The following is a 23,115-nucleotide window of genomic DNA, read 5'->3' as shown; positions in this document are numbered from 1 at the left end:
TGGCAGCACATGTGAAGATCAAGGTTAACACGTGCTAAACAAAGTTAACACTCCTTTAGTCATTGTTGGCACACTACCCATTTCTCTCATAATCAAAAAACATTTCCGAACGGTTTCAATGTTCTGTATATAGCCACGACTCTGTTAAATGCCTGAAAATTTAGGAATTCTTAACTCTTACCAGATACAAAATTCTTCTAAGACTCCTCACAATAGATTGAGATAGCTCAGAAATGATTTGACATACACAGAACAACTCAGAATGTGTCAGAGGAATGATGCTTTCATATTCAGCTTCTGTGACACATTATAGTTTACTAATTCCCCTAAATAAGTCATTGATAAATTCCACTTCATATTGTGTATTTCAGATCACCAGAACCACTCATAGGCTGTCTCCACTGGAAGGTCAGAGAAAGCTTCTGTCTCCCTCTGTTCACAGCTCCCATTAGGTGGTCTATGCACCCTGAACAATAACAACAACAATAAAAATACTAGCAATAAGCATTTATTAAATGCATTCTATATGCGAACCACCCAGATAGGTGCTTTACATATTTAACAGTTACAATGAACAAGAAGACCTCATGGGTGTAATCATTTTTATCTTCCACCTTCCTTTTAAGTTTGTTAACTGAAATCAATTCTTGTCCAGATTCTGGATGAAACTCAGGCTGTCCCCATAATTTTTCTGGTGACTTTTTGGTATTAGCAAATTATAAAATCCCCTCCCCCCTTACTAGTGAATTCTACCATAATTTCTTTGTAATCAATTTTATTTACACACAGCAAATTATGCCTATGTTAAGTGTACAAGTTAAGTCACCAATGTTAAGTGTACAAGTCAATGAAATCCGACAAATGCATACAGTCATGATAATTATCATATAAAACATTTCCATTACCTGGAACAAGTTCCATTCTGTCCCTCTGTGGTCAATCTCTGTCTCCTATCCCCAGCCCCTGGAACCACTGGTCTGCTTTCTGTCACCATATTTTTGCTTTTTCTCTAAGTTCAAAAAATGGTATCACAGAGACTGTGGTCTTTTGTGTCTGTCAACTTTCATTCAATTCAATGCTTTTCAGATTCATCCAGGTTGTTATATGTATCAGTAGCTTGTTTCTTTTTTTTTTGAGACAGAGTCTCGCTGTGTTGCCGGGCTAGAGTGAGTGCCGTGGCGTCAGCCTAGCTCACAGCAACCTCAGACTCCTGGGCTCAAGCAATCCTACTGCCTCAGCCTCCTGAGTAGCTGGGGCTACAAGCATGTGCCCGGCGAATTTTTTCTACATATATATTTTAGTTGGCCAGATAATTTCTTTCTATTTTTAGTAGAGATGGGGTCTCGCTCTTGCTGAGGCTGGTCTCGAACTCCTGAGCTTGAGCAATCCACCCGCCTCGGCCTCCCAGAGTGCTGGGATTACAGGCGTGAGCCACTGCGCCCGGCCTAGTAGCTTGTTTCTTTTTGTTGCTGAGTGGTATTCCTTTGTATGGCTATACCACAATGTGTTTATCCATTGCCACTGGTGAACATTTGAATTGTTTTCAGTAAATCCTATGATCTTTTCAAGTCTTAATAACAATCTAAGCTCATGCCTAAATTCAGTTCAATTTCTTAATCCCAACATTAAAAATTAATTTAAAATTCCAGTATCTTTTTTAGTTTTAGCTTGGGCCTGCTATAGGATAGTACTATGAAAGGTCACAGGGCCTGGTACAGGATTCTTCTCTACATACACTGCCAAGTTCTCCACCCCAGTTACGCTTCCAACCCTGCCTCATCCCTATTTCTTCAGAACCAACATTAACAATGCACAGAGCTCAAGAAAGCCAATGGCCACACAATTGTGTGCATCTGAGCTGGCTTGATGGCCCTCATTCTGCTCTCCAGGATCATTCTTTACCACTTCAAAAATGTCATCACCAAGCTTCTGTAACAACAAGCACAGAGAACACTGGCGGATAATTTTGCCTTCAGTCGCCAGCTGAAAGAAAAATTAATAGTAGAAAGAGGTCACTGACATAGAGGTAGTTCTCCCACCACGTTCTGTTGTGTGTTCTGTACATAAATGGGGCCCATTTCTAGCAGGGGATAAGGTGAATGATCCCTATGACCCATTAAGGAATATTGAAGTCCTTTTATAATAATACTTCAAAACAAAAATGAACTGCATATTTATATCAAAGATGCTCACTGAAAATATATACTGCTGAGTTTTTATCATATATTGGTGAGAAGGGTATTATTTTGGTCTTTTAGTAACACTGGGGAAGCAGGGAACACATTCAATCCAAATTTGTGTAAGAGGTATTCTGGAACTAGATACTTCATGCAAATGTGACATAGTCTCTCGATTAAATTCTTTTGTGTGAATTGAATGATGTTATGATCACTGTGCCTATAAAATCAGATTTCAAAATGCAAATTCTTCTTCCGAGACAATTTTATTTCCCAGAATACATAAAAAAACCCACTCAACTAAATTATATTTTAAAGATGGTTTCACAAACTATAGGTACACCACCAAAAGTAATTATATTTTATCATTTTAGGAATCTGATACAGCAAAACTATTAAAGTTTTAACACTTTTATTAATGAAAATAAATCATATCATACATATATATGTCCATTTATAATGAGGAATTTTGAAAGGGTAAAATCTCAATAATAGCCAGTTCTGTTGTCAAATAGTTAATTAAATAATACCACATATTGTGTAACTACTATAGCATCTACTGTCAAATCAGGGAACACGCAGCCACTTTGATCATTTTGCCTAAACTTATCACTATTTACCACTATTATCAAATATTTTATTTAAAAAGAAAGTCATATATGTGAGTTTTCTCCCCACGAACAAATAGTTCTTATATGCCAAAACAATCACATCTTACTGTGTGTATGTATATTATCATCAGGAGTTTTTCTCCATAATCGGTGTCAAGATATGCCAGTACGTGTGTTAGGCAAGAAAGAAAGGAATTCTTGGGTTAGATAAGTTGTAGAAAATCAGCCTAGACATTAACCATGCATAATAGAACACTAAAATCTCTGAGATGTTCTACACTAAAAATCTTTTAAATACATGATTTCTAAAATGATATAGCCAAAGCTTTCATTGATTTCTTTGTTCTTAAATTTTACATCATTGTTCAATGCATACAGTTTAGAAAATAGTGATCTGAGAGGGGAAAAAAACATTATAAAATATACATAAAATGTAAATGCTTCAGTACAACAGTAAAGACACTAAACTAAAAATGTTATACATAGAAATTTCAGGTATCTTGCACCCATGCAGCACTGAATTAAAAACTAAAAGAAATGTTAAAATCTACATGGTATTTTATGACATATTTATTTAATTTCTAAATTGAGATATTTTGAAAGCCAGAATTTTCTAAACACCGTTATCCAACCCCCCAACACAAACAAAAATGAAGAATGATACACTACCTATTGGTATGCTTACCCAAACTCTAAGACTAAAATTCAATTTCAAACTCAGCCTAAGGCCTTATTTAAAGCCAAATGAATATGTTTTTCTTCATTTCAGGCTTAAGGACCTTTGCTTTTCTATCTAAGGCCAAGGCTTTCCCTTACCTCCCCTCTGGGGATTCTGCTAAATTGATTTGTAAATGAGCATCCAAGGGACAAGCCTCAGGTGCAACAGCCCCAGCTCAGGGCTCCCTTCGGTAGGAAGTCTGCTGCATTTTCAGAGAGGATGGAGCTTAACCCTGAGTTTACATTTCCTGCTCTAAGAGACCTCCTCTCTCTATAGCTGTTATTACTGTGGCTTTCAGTTTTTCAGACAAAGAATAAGAACTCAAATGTCAGGAAGTTTAGAAGTCCGGAAATATAAAAGTTGTCTCTTCCAGCTGGTATTTCTATGTAATAATGGCTAGTAACAATAACTCTAAAGGTTACACTTAAGGGTATTTCCTGTGTGTGTGATGTTTATAAGCATTATTTCCATCCTAACTTACCAAGGAGCTCTTACTGCCCTTGCCCAACAACACACCACTGGTAAGTGGGAGACCAGCTAATACCCAATACCCTGGCCCCCGACTCTCTCAAGTGCCATAATTGAGCTTTGTAATATTCACTATATATAAATACGTAGGGTATTTGTGGATATTTGTGCCCTCTAGCGTTAAGTGATACTGAGTGGAAACCCTGGGACATTTATTACATCTACTCTGAATTAGTAAAATTGTTTATATTACTCACATTCACATATTAATTAGAAAGCACCAATATAAAAATTCCTAAAAATGGCACTTCCACAAAAATTTGTTCATTTGAGAAATTTGCATTTTTGTCTTTTTTAACTTTTAACATGAATATATAACTTATATATAAAAGCACATAAATTATAAGTGTATAATTTGTAGATTTTTAAAATGCATGCATACTCCCATGTTACCACATCCCAATAACAAAATAGAACACTTTCAGCATTCTAGAAGGCTCCCAGTCCTGAGCACTTGCCCAGTCGATACCCTCCAATGCCAACCATCATTATGAGATGTCACCATAGGTTTTTTTTTTACCTGCTTTTGCACTTTGTAAAAATATAAGTGCACAGTATGTATTCTTTTGTGTCTGGCTTCTTTCATTCAACATTGTTGTCTGTTAGTATTTTGTTCCTCTTTCATTACTATGTAGTATTACATTGCAGGACCATAATTGGATTGTTTGCCTGTTCTACTATTGATTAATATTTGGGTTATTTTCTCTTTGAATCTATAATATTATGAATAAGCTGCTATAAACATTTCTGAGCATGTTTTGTTGGATATAGCAGTCATTTTTCTGAGGTACATACCTAGGAATTAAGTTCTTAGCTTGAAGATTATGCATAGGTTAAGCTTTCATAGGTGCTGACAAAGAGTTTTCAAAATGATTGTTGCAATCCTGCAATGCAATTCTGGCACTAATTACACGAAATTAGTGTAGATTTCACAGGTTAAGGGCATAGTCCTCAAAACTGTCCTTACTTCAGATGCCAGTCACAAGTTTGTGGGTCCCAAGCCACCTTCATGTCTGACAAGTTGACTACAAATTTGGGGGTTCTTATAACCCCTACAGGTTTGATAACTTACTGAAATGATTCACAGAACTCAAGAAAGCACTATACTTACATTTATAATTGTATCATAAAGGATACAAGTCAGGACCAGCTAAATGAAGAGACCCATAGGGCTAGAACTGGGAGAACCCCAAATGCAGAGATTCCATGTCCTCTCCCCATAGAATCAGGATGCATTACCCTCCCTACACTTTCCCAACCAGGAAACTCACTCAAGTCTTGCTATCTAGAGTTTTTATTAGCGTTTCATTATGTCGGCATGGTTGATTGAAACATTGAATGGCTGGTTGAACTCACTATCCAGACCATGTCACTCCCAGACATTGGGCTGATATTACCTGGGTTGAAGCCTCTGGTTATATGTATGGTTAGTCTTTCTGGTGACTGGGCCCCATCCTGAGCTACCTCCTTAGCATAAACTCAGGTGTGATCCAAGGGGCTCAGATACACCTATCACTTGGGAAATTATAAGGCCTTAGGAGTTACCTCCCAGGGACTGAGGACAAAGATGAGCCACACTTTTCTTATTGTACAACATTTGTACATATTTATACTTTTGAGTGCTTAATTTTATATAGTTGTAGGCATAACATAGAATATTTCCTATTGTTTTCATTTAACAATATATCAGAAGAATACTTTCATTTATCTTCAGTTTTCATATTTACCAATTACATGGTGACATACAATTTCCCTAAATGATTACAGTATTGGGGCTCACAACATGATATCTCAAAGTATGGCATGTTGGCATGCTGAGTATTTTGAACTGAAGGACACTGGAAGGCCTCAGAAGCCTTGGGAAAAGTGGAAATAAATTTAGTACTACCTAGCAACACTGAAAATGAATCTAAAATATGACCTAAACATTTAATTTCTGGAGAAGCTTTGACCCGTGTGCACCAAAAGATCATTACAAAAAAGTACCTGCAGTTTTATTTGTATTAGCAAAAGTTCTGAAACAACCTAAATATCCAATGATAGGAAAAATGATAAATAGTAAAAAAAAAAAAAAGCAAAAAAAAAAAAAGCTATAGGATGGAATACTGTACAGAAGTTTCCAGAAACTCATTAAGTATTTATTTATCACCATGGAGAGATAATCATGAACAAAATGCAGAAGAATGTCTATAATATGGCATCAGACACTAAAAAATTCACACGTGCATAGTCAATAAATAAAGTATGAAGTTAGCATAGTACTATTTTATAATTCTTAAAGAAATAACATATCTAGGCAATGACCATCAATTAATACTAATGAACACATAAGCAGATATAGGGTATTTCCTAAAGAAGTACACTACTGCCTATAAGGAAGTCTTGCCAAAAATATCAAACTCGAATGTGTTCAAGACTGTAGATGTAATTACTTGCTTACAGGGAATGGAGGGACAGAAACACACCTTATAAGTCTTTACATGAATAAAATCTGCAAATTTCTAACCATGGGAAACTATAAAACAACTGACATGGTTTTTTGAACAAATAAATAGTTAGAAAATAATTGGTAACAGACCTATAACTTTAAATATATTTAAGAGACATAGCAACCAACTCTAAACATTGGGCCTTATGTGGATCCTGATTCTAACAAACTGTACAAGAAATATTAGAAGACAGTTGGAGGAAAGGAAAACTAAATTTTTGATAATAATAAAGAAATATTTTAAAATTTTTAGTTGTGATAATTATAGCATTATGTTTTAAAAAGTCATTATCATTTGGAAATACATAGTCAAATAAATACTAAGGAAATGATATTATGACTGGGATTTGCTTCAAAATAATTGAGAGGATTTAGGCGTTAGTGTGTGTGGATATAGATGAAACCTGATTGGTCCTGAGTAGCTAATTGCTGAAGCTATGTGATGGGTGTTTGGGTTTTTATTATACTATTCTATTTTAGCACATGTTTGGAATATTCCATAATAAAAAGTTAACAATAATCACACACACATATAAAATTCTATAAATTGTGGATGCACATATTTATACATAAAAGTAAGAGAACTAGAATGCAAGGAAGGGCACACACCAAATTCCTACTTGTTCTTGCCTTTTGGGGATCTAAGGATAGGACTAGGGAAGTGGCCAGAGAGGATTATAAATACATCCATGATGTTTCATTTTTAAAAAATATAGAACAACTAACTAGAAGCAAATATGACAAAATATTAACAGTTGTAAAATTGAGTGACATGAATATGAGTTTTTTAATAAAATTTATCATGTTTTCCTTTTGATTTCTTTAAAAAAATCTAAAAGTGCTAACCATTCAGTATTGTACATGAATCAAAATAATTCGGAGTGATGAGGACGTTATTCTACTTTCTATGGGATTTGGGTTAGTAAGGAATTTAGCAGGAATACGAATCACACAAGACTAAGATCCAGGTCTGTGCAGCATGGGAGAGGAAGGGTGGTGTTTAATGGATGTACACATTAAACACATCATGGTTTCTTTGCTTTTGCCAAATAGCAAAAGAAATACACAAGTTCATTTAACAAATAGATTCATTCAACTAGGGGCAGGCTTATTTCCATCAATCTCCTTAATCAGATCAAGCCCAAATCTGATTTGATACATTTAAGTAGGAAATATAATATGTATAAGTCATATAAATACATTAAGCAAACAGCCAAATTTCCAATACACCTAGCTCTCTTTTACCTTAAAGACTTTTACACATTCCACTTCCTCTAACTTCAAAACTCCTTTTCCCATGCTTTGCTAATGCCTACCCAGCTTTCAGGACTCAAATATGACATCTTTTATTGCAGAACTCTTACCCAAACTTCTTCAACTGAGATAGGTCTTCCCACTCATTGGAGCATAACAATTCCTCACACCATCTGAAGATGTCTCTTGATTTGTTTGACTCTCCAACAGTAAAGTCAAGGCAGGGTTCAATCTCATTGTTATTTGTATCCAGCAATTAAGTGAGTAACTAACTCACACTTACCAAGGGTTCAATACCTATCTGTTCATTTGCTAAATAAATTGAACAATATTGAAGCCAAATATCTAAACAATAACAGCCTTGGAATAATATTAACAATAGCGGTGGGAAAACTGACATTCAGAAGGAAACCTTAGGCTAAGGGAGTGTAGAAAGCTTATTAGAAGCAAAGGTATGTGGGAGGATGACTCCATGATCCAATAGGACACAGAATACCAACTCTGTGAGTAGACTCTGCAACTGCAAGCCACCAAGCAGAATTTACATATATTGTATTGTCATCTAAGCAACAGAGCAATTATTTGCTAGGTTCTCTCATCTACATTTAATGAATGTGCCAACATCAAACCAATTTTCCACCAGGCATCGTTTTTGACAAAGGCTAACACCCATAGAGGTCATTTGATCAGCTAAGGAGAAACTGATTTTTTTCAGAAAAAATCATTGCTTTAACTTAAATGAGCAAAAGCATTTGGATGCTCTCCAAATACTCAAGACATATCTAAATGTAAGAAACATTTCACTGTCAGTAGATTTTTGCTATAGCTATTTTCCCTAATGTTCTATGGTAGGTTAGTAAAGTGAAACATAGCAAGCCCAAAGTAAAGGATGGATGGGCTTAAGGGGATCTTAAGACATTATTTTTCTTACAATCACTTATGTGCTCATACAAATTGCATTTAACCAATATATTGTGGTCATATTATGGAATGCCCACAGATACTTGCACTCTGAAATTTTTAAATGGAAATATATAATCATTACCAACACAATTTGTCAGTTAAACCCTGGACACAACTTTAGAAATCATCTATGTGGGATATTTTCCTTGGATAGGGGCTATGTTTCACCTATGTTCATATTCCTGTGGTTCTCAGTCCTTTCCCTGGAACCAAGTGAGTACTTAGTACATATTTAAATTTTATTGAAATTTATCACTTTATAATTCAGAAAAGCTACATTCTAAGAAAAAAAAAAGCATGAGATAAAATGAAGGAATGAAAGCTATTTTGTTCCATTAATGGGCTTCCTTTTTCTGTAATAAGACTTTTTTCTAGCCAAAAGAATATAATCATTTTTATTATTTTTTAATTGACATATAATAATTATACATATTTATGGGATACAGTGTGGTGTTTCCTTACCTGTATAAAATGTTTAGTGATCACATCAAGGTAATTAGCATATCCAATACCTCAAGCATTTATCATTTCTTTGTACTAGGAACATTAAAAAATTCTCTTTTCTAGCTATTTGAAAATATAAATTATTTGTAACTATGCTCACCCTACAGTGCTAAAGAACACTAGAACTTATTCCTCCTGTCTAGCTGTAATTTTGTTTTCTGTTAACCAACCTCTCCCTATTCCCTCCTTCCCCCTACCCTTCCCAGCTGCTAGTTACCAATATTCCCCTCTCTACTTCTCAACTTATTTAGCTTCTACATATGAGCAGGGACATCAGGTATTTACATTTCTTTGTCTGGCTTATTACACTTAACATAATGACCTCCAGTTACATCCATGTTGCCACAAATGACAGATTTTTGTTATTTTTTATGGCTGAATAATATTCTATTGTATATATACATATACCACATTTTCTTTATCCATTCATCTGTTGATGAATACCAAAGTTGATTCCATAGCTTAACTATTGTAAACAATGCTGCAACAAACACAAAAGTGCAGATATCAATTCAACATACTGATTCCCTTTCCTTTGGATATATACCCCGTAGTGGGATTGCTGCATGATATGGTAGTTCTAGTTGTAGTTTTTTGAGAAAGATCTGTATTGTTTTCCATAATGACTGTCCTAATTTACATTCTTATCCATGTATGTAAAGTTCCCTTTTCTCCACATTCTTGCCAGCATTTATTATTTTTTGTCGTTTTGATAATAGTGATTCTGAGGTGAGATGATGTCTCATTGTGATTTTGGTTTGTATTTCCCTGATAATTAGTGATGTTTAGCATTTTTCATGTACTTGTTGACCATTTCTATGTCTTCTTTTGAAAATTATCTATCAGATCGTATGCCCAGTTTTTAATTGGATTTTTATTTTTGTTATTGTTTGATTCCTTTCAAACAATAATTCTGCCTATTAATCAGCCTAATATTCTGCCTATTAATCCCTTGTTGAAAGAATAGTTCGCAAATATTTTTTCCTACTCTGAAGGTTGTATCTTCACTCTATTAACTGTCACCTTGGCTATGCAGAAACTTTTTAGTTTGATATAACCCCATTTGTCTATTTTTGCCTTTGTTGCCTGCATTTTTTATGTCTTATCCAAAATATCTTTGCCCGGACAAATGTCCTGAAGCATTTCCCCTATGTTTCCTTCTAACAGATTGATAATTTTGGGTCTTATATTTAGGTGTTCAGTGTACTTTGAGTTAATTTTGTATATGATAAGATATAGGGGTCTTCTGCATATGGATATTCAGTTTTCCCAGCATCGTTTATTAAAGAGACTGTCCTTTCCTCAGTTATCTTCTTGGCACCTTTGTCAAAAATCAGTTGGCTATAAATAAATGCATTAATTTCTGGGTTCTCTATTCTGTTCCATTGGTCTATGTTTCTGCTTTTATGCCAATATCATGTTGTTTTGGTCATTATGGCATGGAGTATATTTTGAAGGTAGTATGATGCCTCCACCAGTTTTGTTCTTTTCACCCAGGATTGCTTTAACTATTCAGGGTCTTTTGTGGTTCCATATGAATTTTAGGATTTTTTTTCTATTCCTGCAAAAAATATCAGTATTTTGATAGAGATTGCATTTCTAAAAAAAGAATGAATGATGCCTGATTGACCTAATACCACCCATGAAGAAGACTCCAGTGTTTAATTTGGACATTTTAGAAAACTTGTCATCAGCATTTACAAAGTCTTAATTTTACTCTAATATAACATTTGATTAGAATCTTGTTTTTGATGAACTTACATAGCAAAATCTCTTTCAAAGGCAATGGATGCCTGTGGAGCCTGCTGCCACAGAGAGAAGTCAGGTTTCTCAACGGTCTTTAGGACTGGTTTCTGCAAAAGGTCTAAGTTAATTAAACCCCACAACTCCACAGTTGGGATTCCATTTTCACAAATGCCTCAGAGCATTATTGATTGAACAAGAAAATATATTCCAGAAACCTATTCTATTACCAGCTGTATCAGAAGTCCACAATGCATCTGGTTATTTGGCAGGTCATTACAATGTGGGTCAGTCAGGTGTTGAAATGTGCTGGACTCTGAGGTAAAAATAAAGGTAAGGACAATATACTTTTATACATAAATTATAGATGGCTAAATTTCAAGGATCTTCCCATTATTAAATATGTCCTTCCTGCTTTTCTATTGTTAAAATTCTTTCTTTTATAAATCACAGTGGTATTAGATAGAGGGCTTCATTCATTCATTCATTCATTCATTATATCCTGGCTTGAAAAAAATTAAAATGTGTCAGTCTTATGTTAGCCTTTTAATATTTATTTTTTGATATTTTAACAGGGTGTTAGTCTCCCAGGGCTACTATAACAAAATACTGCAAAGTCAATGGCTTCAAACAACGGAAATATATCATATTACAGTTCTGGAGGCTAGAAGTTTGAAATCAAGGTGTTGGCAAATCCACATTTCCTCTGAAACCTGTATGGGAAATCTTTCCTTGCTTATTCCTAGTATCTGTTTTTTTGCCAGCAATCTTTTGAATTCCTTGGCTTGTAGGTGCATCACTCCAATCCTATGTTGTCACATCGTATTCTCCCTGTGTATACTTGTCTTTGCGTCCAAATTTCTCTTTTTATAAGGATACCAGTCATACTGGATCAGGGTCCACTCTAATGAACTCATTTTAACTTGATTACATCTGTAAAGATCATATTTTCAAATAATGTTGCATTCTGATGTATTGTGGGTTAGGACTTCATATCTTTTTAAGAGGACACAATTCAACTCATAACTAATGGAATGGATAATACAAAAATCTAGGAACCACTGTGAAATTATACTCAGGCACTAATTCTAGGATATCTTGGTCAATGGAAAAATATTAATTAAAATCAGTTTTCTTGTCTAAATGGCTAAAAGAAAAAGTTTGAACAGTAAATGGATTACTGAGACCATTTCCTTGCTTGCCCCTCTTCATGACATAATCAGTTTTATCTTCAAAGAATTTTGGGATCCCCAAAGGTGTAGAATGAAGAAACGAACTCAAGGAATTAAAATATTCAGAGATGAGGAGAAAAGAATTGAAAGAAGTAGCACACCACTTGATGGCAGATCTTTACTGTCCAGAGTGCAAACAACCTAGATACAGTATTTTTGAACTGTCACAAAACGAAAGTTATGAAGTCTATAGAAAAAATTAAACAATGGCACATTGGTAAGAGCCTCGTGTAAATGATTATCTTGGCTTTAACTGTTTTGTTTGATTATGAAAATCATAAATTGGGGGCTACATGATTTGAACTGTACATTTTTTTCCTCATTTCTTTGCATATGTTTTCTTTGTTTAAATCACGATTTAAGGCTCTCAAAAACATATAATCATGTGTAGAATGGCTCTTCTTATACAAATTCCCTCTCTGAAGGTTAATCTATGTGACCTTTTCTAGCATGAAAACTGCAAGATAACATACTCACACATGAAATTCAGCATGTAAGAATATTCTTGCTTGTTTTTCCATTTGTTCAAAAAGGGAAATGCACATATATGTCTATATGTGCATATATATGTTTGCATGTGTATATGTACATATACATACATATTATTTATGTACCAATTTATGTACCAGTATTACTCCACCAATTCTGTAAGAAAACCTCGTATTGCTTACAATTTGGCATCAACACTTAAGTGCACGTATAGCAATAACATTCATCCAGTGTCAGGCAGATGGGAGGGGGGAAGAGGGGAGGGGTATATTCACACATAATGAGTGTGATGCGCACTGTCTGGGGGATGGACATGCTTGAAGCTCTGACTCGGGTGGGGTGAGGGCAATATATGTAACCTAAACATGTGTACCTCCATAATATTCTGAAATAAAAAAGAAAAAAATATAATTTGGCATCTCTTAATTTCTTTTGATCTGTGCTTGGGCTAGGTGGATATATTCTTAAAATGTTCTACTTCTTGCACTGCAGTGTTCATTCACTAATTCACATCTCCTCCTCCCTCATAGGTGGCCCATATATTTCTTTCTCTTAACCAGTGATGTGGAACTCAAGCCACAAGGGGCATTTCATTTTGGCAAACACTGCCTTCCAGGAACTACCCCACACCTACATCTCTGAATTCATTTTCCATTCTTACTTGCCCCAGACATTTTGCTGCAGTAATACAGACCTGCTGGCAATGCCTTGCACAATCCAGTGTGTTTTATTGTCTCCTTTTCTTTTCTATTGCTCTTTCTTTTCTTTAATCTTTATTACTTATATATTACATGTATAATTCCTATCTATCCCTCCAAAGGCAATTGGTTGCAAGAAGACCCCCTCCAGTCTCTCAGTAGGCTAATACTCCTTCTCCAAGTCCTCACAGCACCCTGTAAATTGTATTATCATGTCATTTACCATCTGCTACTCAAATAATATGCTTATAGTTCTACCCTCCCTAAATTGCAAAAGAGGTACTATGTTTTATTTATCTTTGAAAAACAAGTGCCTGATGACAGAAAGTACTCAATAAAGGTTTATTGTTGAAGAAAGTAATTAGATATGTAAAAACAGACACCCCAGTTGACTGTCAATCACTTTAAAGAGAAAAAGCTGATCCAAGATATCATTCTTGGTGGAAGCCACATTGTTCAACTTTGTAGGAGAACTGCAGTGTCATCTGAGGGTGACTTGTGTTTTGGGGCCTTGATGTATGCAAAATAAATTGGATATTTAAAAGGTAAAACAAGCTTTTAAAATTATTACCAAGTATTTAAGCCGACCATTCTCAACTTTAGCTGTACACTGGGTATCAGCCGGGGAGCTTGTTAAAGGTACAGAGCCAGGGTCTCAACACAAGACAAATTCAGTTCGATGTTTAAAATGCTCTTTGGGGATGGCTAGGAAGCACTGTCAAAACCCTAGTAACAGAATCACATTCCTTAGATTAAAATTTTTTAGCCAGATGTTTTCAAGACACCAGGGCCTTCTTTCCCACCAGTAAGTAATTTCGTAGCCAAATAATTCTATAAAGGATATGGTATTATCCTCTTCTTACAGGAAATAGAATTTGAGGAATAGCCAGAATAAATGATTTGTCATGGTCACCTATATATTACCAGCCAGCTCCGAGATTTAAATCTAGGTTTTTTAAAATCCAGTGTTCTTTCTACATATCACAATGACTCTGGAACTGTGTGGAGTAGGTAAACAAACTTCTGAACTCAATTTAGAAACTGGATCTAAATGAGGATTCCTTGGTGGTTGAGAAACCACAAGTAGAAATGCATACACATTAACAAAACAAAAACAAAAACTTACAGAGAAAACGAAACCAGAACAATGTCAAGGAAACAAAGGCTATTATAAGTATCTCCTACAATTGACTGGCTTTTATTAATATTACAGTGCAGGCTATTTTTAATCCCTAAAGAGTTGCCAAAGCACTGTTTCACTTCTCTCCAAATTTTTCTCTACTCTGCCTGTTTTTTACTTACTGGTCTTTAAGGACTTAAGTTAAAGGAACTAATATAAAAGTAAACTGAGTCCGAAGCTTAAATCAGATATAACGAAGACCAAGTGCCCAGAAGGATGTTCTCAATTGTGGAAGTCAAGGAAAGATGAAGTTGAGGATATATGGTATTTCCAGAAATCCTAAAGATTAAGTCCACCTGAACCACAGGCAAACATAACCCAATACCGAAGAACCTCTCAACCATGAAGTTACAGTCACCTTTTGGTTGTATTTTAAACACGTTGGTGTCTATCATATAGAAACACATATAAATTTTTGAAAAACCCAAAATACAGTGCTTTTGGACTATTGATGGCTTACTGTACAAACTACAGTATAAACTGTATAAACTAAAATATAAACTGGAACCATTTAACCACTGTTCACATGGTTCGAAGGAGTTTGAATATCCCAGATGGTTTCCCGTGAGAAAGCACATTGAGAAACACTGATTTAAGAGGTTATTTTGTTAGTTGGAACACTACCTAGTACATTTTGTATTTCCCATGCACTTCAAATCTTCTTCCATAGGGACTCTTGGAATAAAAGCAAAACTCTCCATTTAAACCTTCCCAGCCCTGAAGTAAATGCTTGAAATATTTATTATCATTATTACTATTATTATTAGGGTTTTTTCTGCCAGTTGACATCATAGCTCTAAAGAATATACTAACACATTAAATCTCTGAACACTAAGAAATATGAGAATTTAGCATGTATACACTATCACACATTTTATGTCTTTCTTTCCATATTCCTCTACATAACCTTTCAAAGTTTTATTAATTTGAATATTCTATTGTTATTTTACAACTATACATAATATATTCCACTTATATGTTTGGGCCCATTAATTTGAATCAGGATCGCAAATTCCCTGATTGAAGTCATGAATTTTCTTTCATCTTTTCTCCCTCAATTTCCAATTCCCAAATTTTCTCAACTACATTTACACTTCTAAATGTTCAAAATTTTCTAACTGAAATATTGTATCTTTTAACTACAATCTATTCTTCTAGACTTTTTTGGTGACTCTAAAATTTGAACGCTAATAAAAATCATTATGACTGCTGTGATTTTATCAATATTTTTGTCTGCTGGTGGGGGTGATGTGATATAATTAGATTTCTTTATCTATGATTCCAATACTACAAATCTTGGTTCATTCAAAACAGAGTACCATTGAGCAAAATAGCTTCTAACTTCTTATTACCCATTGATTGCTTGAAATTCTGTTTTATTTTTGACTCATTGACATATAAACTATATTTTTGTACTGTTTCTTTTTGCCTTTATTTTCTATTAATAATGCTTTTTATCTTAATAAAAAAACAAATTTTCCTCTTTTCAACCAATCCCCATGTTTTCAGCCTTACGGGTCCCAAGCTTTTGGCTTTATTTATTCAGCATTCCACCTGCAGATCCTAATTCTAGACCTCAAGGTTCTGATCTCATACTCTATTTTTCTATTCACTGCACTACCATTCACCCTCTGGCTTCCAGAATTATTTAAAGCTTTCATCCGTTGGTGACCCACACCACCTCTGTCCTGTTGTAATTATGTCTCCTTTTTGCATTTCTTTAAATTTATTTCAAGAAAACCTTGGGAGGGAAGGAATTGTATGCTTATGATCTTTGTGCCATTTTGAAATATAACTAGAGTTATTTCTAAACGTGTTTTAAATAACAAATCTAAAGAAAAGTAATCTTGGCTCATAAAAATGTACACTTGTCCAATATACTTGACATCAATAAATTGAAGTATGCAGGTAAAGGATTATTGTTGCTCATATTTGACCATAAAAACTATGCCATTTAAATAATAGGTCTTCTAAATAACATTTTAACTTCAAGAACATGATTTAGGATCATGTCATTTCCTCTGAAATCTTCTGGGAACTCTTAGTGAGAGTTGCTTTCCCCTTTCTTGGAATATGTAATTCCTTCCATCATAAAAATAATACATGACGGCTAAAACTGCATTTTCATCCTTCCTCTGTTCCTGAATTTCCTTTGTCTTATAAGTCAACTTTCTAAACCAGTTCTCCAGATCTTTCTGAATAGCAATTTGCATTTTGTAACAGATTCTTGGCTAAAAAATAAGCAAACATAGAAAAGGCAATCACAATGAAGAAAATGTACTATTAATACTGCTAAAGACTTCCACTAAGTATCTGGCAAAATAGGCTGGCTGCCTGTGCACCTCTGGGATGGTGATGTTAACTCTTAAAAATAAAAAAAAACAAAAAAATAAATAAATAAAAACACGTCTTGAATCAAGTGTCAGGCTGCTAAGCCGAATTTCAAACTATTCCAAAACATTCAACAGGAAAGCACCATACACTGCATGACATAGCTTGGCAGAGTTCCTATAACCATTTGCACTTTATCATGTAAATCCACATAGGAATAAATTAAAGACAATGCAGGGTTAAAATGGGTGGTGAAGAAGATATTGAACATGGAAAATGGAAATGAAATTGCTTCTAAAGAAATAAAGTATCCTTGAACACAAATTTTGAGACAGATAGACTTGGATTGACTTTCCATAATAATCTCCTACCAATTTTTTGAATTTAGGAATGCAGACTGGGAGGATTAAATGAGATAATACATGCAAAGTATTTGGAAAAAAGCCAGCTATACTGATCCATATTAGTATTGTGGTTTTCAGACACCATCATCCTCCTGATACTGAGGGCCAAATAAGTAGAAGAAATAATAAAATTCCTATGCTGTACCTCCATTGCCTAAGATCACGATGAAATACATAATCATTAAAATATTCCATATTGATTGTTGAGAGATTAGTTAACATAATAAAGAACTGAAAACGATGCACTGAAGACAAATTGAGAGGGTTGAGCAGTTTCTTAAGGCTTCAAGGTAGAAGCTGAACATGTATGCTTGCACGAAGGATGGCACTCAGTGCGGACAAGGGAGGAAGGATGATCCCCTCTGTGTGGACAGATGTCTTCTGGAGCTCTGTGGAGTTTTGATCAAGGATGGACATGTAACCTGATTGTCGGGGCAGACACAGTCATACAAAACAAATGGTTCTGACCTTTAGGAAGGAACCCAGAGTAAGGAAGGGTAGAGAAATATATAAGTAAATTTTAATTCAAATTAGCAAGTGTTGAAATAAAGATATAAACAAAGTGCCAGGAAAGCAGAGGAGCAGAGCTAGTTACTCAGTCTCAGGGTATGCTGGAAGATTTCAAAGGAGAGGTGATTTCTGAGCTGGAAGAGTAGGAATTATTTAGATATAAAAGGGAAAAATGACAATTATAACAGAAACAGCCCAAGTAAAGGTATAAATAATGTGATGTTGCCAGTAAACATTTAAACTTTAGGTATAAATGGAGAACAGTATGTGTGAAAGAGATGAAGGTGGGAAGGTAGGTTGGGACAAGCAAATGAAGTATCCTGTGTGCTGCGTTAATGAATTTAGACTTTACTCCTCTGAGCAATGGGAAGCTATAAGAAACATACAACTCAAAAGTATGTATAAAGATATTTATATTTTAGAAAAATAATTTGGACAAAAATGTGAAGGAGGAAAGTCCATCTGGATTCAAGAAGACAAAGTAAGAGGTTTCACTGCAATAGTCCAGCTGAGATATACAGGTCACAACTCAGCTAGTAGCAACCGGGGACTGAATGGGAGACTGGGGAGATTTTGAGGGGACAGGCTTTTAAGTCAGCATTATCTGTCTGAAATAAGGTCCCAGGAAGGCTAATTCTTCTCATCTGGGTAACTGAATGGATTGTGACAACACAGACCATCACATGAATAAAGGGAAAATGGCAAATTTCAGAAAGGTGTGTGGGTAGGAGAATTAATGAGTTCATATTAGGAATATATTAAATTTTATGAGATATGTAGTAGATACGTAGAAAATTAAAAATAAGGCCCAGGATTAAAGTAGGTTCAGTGCTGAAGTTATAAATTCAAGAATTCTTGGTGTAACTGAAGACATAGGAGTGGATAATATGTAATAGACTTTTGAGCAAAGTTAGAAGAGAGAGGGCTACAGAGAGATTCCTGGGGGAACACTGATGTCTCCGGGGATGTCAGAGGGAAAAGATTGAACAAACGGGCTGAAGAGGTGAGAGTTTGAGGAGAAATAGGAGAGAATCAACACTGTATCTAAAGGGAAAGAGGATTTAGAAGAAAGGAATTATCATATAGGCGAATTTCTGTGCCATGTTTGAAAGCTTTATTAAAAGTAAAGTCTATTATCTCCTTTGGATGCTCAAATTTTAATGACTATAAGCTGATAGTACCTACATTCTCCATGGCGGGCACTGTGACTGAGCCTGGGGGTACAAAGACAAGCTAAAATCCCTGGTCTCGATGAGTGTGCAATCTACTGGGGATGACAGATGCATGAGGAGGTAATTACCAAACGACACAATATTATAATAATTGCTGTAAAACAGAGTCATAATTAGAAACACCTGGGAGGGACTAATGAATATTGTTGGAGATGGGTCATAGAAGGCTTTAGAGTGGGAGAAAAGTTACAAGTTAAGAGCAAAGTGTTTTTCTCCTTAAGCTTGATACTCAGTAGTTTTAATAAGGTTCTTTTTTTAAGATTTTCATCTCTTAGCTAAATGAAAAAATTCTAATTAATTACAATTACAGTTTCTTTTAAAATTTTTACCTTTATTTAAAAATTCATAATATGATGTAATTTTTAGAACGTGTAGTGCCAATGTTTAGTTTAAGATAAAGACCTGATTTAATTGTAGAATCTATGAATAAATTAACTATGCAAGAATAAGAAGCATTTGTCAAACAGTACACAACCTTACAGAGATAATCTGTAGACTATATATAAAGACATTAAAGAAAAAACTAAGTACATGAGAGACACATATATCTGTGGATAAAAAGATTCAAAATAATTTTTAAAAAATCTCTTTGTTCTTTCCCGATTGGACTATAGAATCAATGCAATGTGAAACAAATAGCAATGAGGTTTTTCATGGGACTTGATAGAATAATTATAAAATTTACAAAGGACAGGAAAGTATCAAGAATAGACAAACCACCCTTAAAGAATGAGAATATGGAGAGGCCATGCCCTGCCAGACATCAGGTCTTATTATAAAGCCATATATTAAGGTAGTAGCATTCACTCAGAGGAAAAGAAATAGACCAATGAAGCAGACCTAAAGCCCATAAGCATATCCATTTTCAAAATGTAATATGCATTCATCCACTCATTCAATAGGTATTATTGAGCACTGAGTTTGTGCTAGGCATTTTTATAGGGGGCGGGGGTCCAGCAGCAAACAAAACCAACAAAAACCCTTTTCTTTATTGTGCTTATGTTACAGTGGGGGAGATATACAATAAAATAAATAAGACAAGTATATACAAATTTAAATATTCATAAGAGCAATAGAGAAAAATAAAGCAGGGAAGAAGGGTTGCAGAAGTTTGGGGAAGCACTGAATTTTAAATATAAATGGCCATTTGTGGACTCACTGAAAAAATGTCTTTGGAGAAAAAGCCAAAAGGGGGTAAGGAAGGAAGCATGTGGCAACCTGAAGGAAGAGCACTTCAGGGAGAGATCAAAACAAATACAAAGAACCTGCAATAAGAGCGTATCTAGGGCAGATATGTCATTGTCATTCAGTGGAGACAGAAGTGACAAATCAATGAATGAATTGAGACAACCATTTACCTTTATGAAAAAAATTAATTTATACCTGCCACTATACGCAAAAATGAATTCCCAATAGATTATAGACTTAAATGTGAAAAGCAAAATTCTACCTTTTAAAAGACAAGGAAAATATTTCAACGGACTCAGGTGGCACAAGATATTTTACAAAAGACACAAAAGGGTTCAAGTAACTTTGAAACTAAGAACATTTGTTCATCAAAAGTTACTGTAAGAGAACAAAAAGACAAGTCACAAATCTGACAAAGGATTCCTATCCCTCAAATAAAAAGAACTTCAACAAGTCAGTAAGAAAAATGAGCTTGAGGTTGCTGTGAGCTAGGCTGATGCCACGGCACTCTAGCCTGGGTAACAGAGCAAGACTCTGTCTCAAAAAAAAAAAAAAAAAAAAAAAAATTAAATAAATAAATAAATAAATAAATATGTATACAGCATCTTAAAGTCATGTGTTAAACATGGTAACTCAGAAAAATAAGTATGAAAAATGTTTCATGAAGTTCCTCACACCATCTTTGAATTAAATTGTAATCAACCAAAATTTCATATTATAAATTTCTTTTTTCACACGTGCCTCCTCAATAAACAAAACTATTTTACAATGTTTTCTTTTTCACAAGTGCCTCTTCAGTAAACAAAATCATTTTATAATGTTCTATTTTACCAAGTAAAGGGACATGAACAGTCTATTGGCTCCTCTATTACTTAAACAGGGAAACATTACTGAATGGTTAGTGAAATAGAACAAAGTGAAAAAGAAATTTAATAGATTTCTAAAATCATTACTCACTAAGACTTACCTTTAATGTGTTGATTATTCGATTAAACACTATAATGATGTTTAGTTTTAAGTTTAATGATTCTCATTTAAAGTCCAATATGAGCATACATGAACTTACTAACTACTCGTAAATGTTTGCTACATTGTCCTCGTATAGAGAACACACGGGCAATTAATTAGGTATTCACCTACTCTTGCCTCACACCCTGAACCTTGATTTACCAGGAACTGATCTGCCTCTGAAATCCTAAAGTCATCATTCACACTGTCCACAAGATTCTTTGAGTTCTACTTCATTTTTTTTCCTCATTGTATTCTGATTTGACCTCATTCAGAACTGTTCCTCCTAGTTGTAATTCCTTCCCCAATATCCAGCCTAGAAACCTTGGTCTTTCATACCAATGGTTTTTATGTCTTGGTTGTTCCACTATATTTCCATCACATTTTTTCTTAAAAATTCCCATCACAGATCAATCAAACATCTGAATTCTTAGGCCTTTTCATTATTACTGTTATCTTCACCAGCTGCTCAAACCTGACACTTCTTTTGTTATAATACTAGTGGTGAGACATTAGACAGGTTAATTAGCCTCTTTAAACCTGATTATTTATAAATGAGACAATAACATGTGACATATAGGTATGTTGTGGGGATTAAGTGAGATTACATTTGCAAATGAATTAATTACTATAGTTTCTGGCAGACAAGAAATTCTCACAATTATCACTTATGATTATTAGTATTTTCTTGACTTACCTAAGCAGAACAAAACCCCATGTAGATTTCCTGCTTAGTTTTCACATCGTTGCTGCTTCTCTGTAAACTCCTTTACAAGATACTGCTCCTCTGGCCATCCCTTGAATGATACCATTCTCCAGTATTCCATCTGTGTTCCAATGTGATGATTTATTTATCTATTATGATTTAGTATCCTTGTAGAGGATACTACTTTTTAAATCATATACAAATAGCAAGACAAACAAGTTAATGATTGCCATCTGTGGCAATTTTTTTTTTTTTTTTTAGATAGAGTTTTGCTTGGTCACCCTGGGTCGGGTGCAGTAGCATCATTATACCTCACTGCAACCTCAAACTTGTGGGCTCAAGCAATCCTCCTGCCTCAGCCTCTCGAGTAGCTGGGATTATAGGCACTTGCCACTATGCCCGGCTAATTTTTCTATTTTTAGTAGACACCAGGTCTTGCTATTGTTCAGGCTGGTCTCAAACTCCTGAGCTCAAGCAATCCTCCCACTCAGCCTCCCAGAGTGCTAGGATTACAGGCGTGAGCCACGGTGCCCAGCCCAGTGGCAATATATTGATGCGTCTTGCATTACTCCCTTCTAATCTTGTTCTCTATAATAGGATTTATATTTTCTCATAGAGTCTTTCCTCCTTAGTAATTTTGTCTTCATGGCAAAAAACAATTACTGCATTATGTGTAATTTTCTGCTTTTTGAAAAAGAAAACTTGAAAAGAAAATCTATCTGCAGTAAAGCTTAGGTTTGCCCAAACTCCTGTTCTCAAATCAGATCTTTTAGATGTGCAAGGAACGGCAACTTCTATTTTAGGATTTCAAATCCCAGCAACAGGTACCTTTCAAGGATAAAGCCTATTCCATTTTCTTCTAAGCAGAAAGCAGTTAGAATCTGTCAATCAAAGTACAAAACATCCACAAGGGAACAGCATTCTAGAACACAAAGCCATTCATTGATCTAAATCAAATGAAAAGGTATATCACCTAGGCAGGCCCTTGTCTTAACGTGCTCTATTCTCTATACCAGTTAACGGGCAACAAGGGCTGAAATACAGCCTGCACAGCGAGCTTCTGATTGACTGTGAAATGACACCACGCATGGCAGATGCTTGCAGGACCTCAGAGTGTCCCTCATACATCTACAGCCACCAGGAAATAATAG

The 23,115-nt window shown here is 34.9% G+C and overlaps 1 protein-coding gene across 1 annotated transcript in view; it reads right to left on the bottom strand.

Annotated features, from left to right (window-relative positions):
* Nucleotides 1-23,115, bottom strand: part of ZNF385D (zinc finger protein 385D) — a 288,653-nt gene that overhangs the window by 128,684 nt on the left and 136,854 nt on the right. The gene's annotated exons all lie outside the window — the stretch shown is intronic.

The sequence above is a fragment of the Lemur catta genome, chromosome 1 (genome assembly GCF_020740605.2).
Source record: "Lemur catta isolate mLemCat1 chromosome 1, mLemCat1.pri, whole genome shotgun sequence".
In the NCBI taxonomy this organism is placed as follows: Eukaryota; Metazoa; Chordata; class Mammalia; order Primates; family Lemuridae; genus Lemur; species Lemur catta.
The sequence above is the reverse complement of the archived record's forward strand: the minus strand, read 5'-3'. Positions and strand labels throughout refer to the sequence as shown.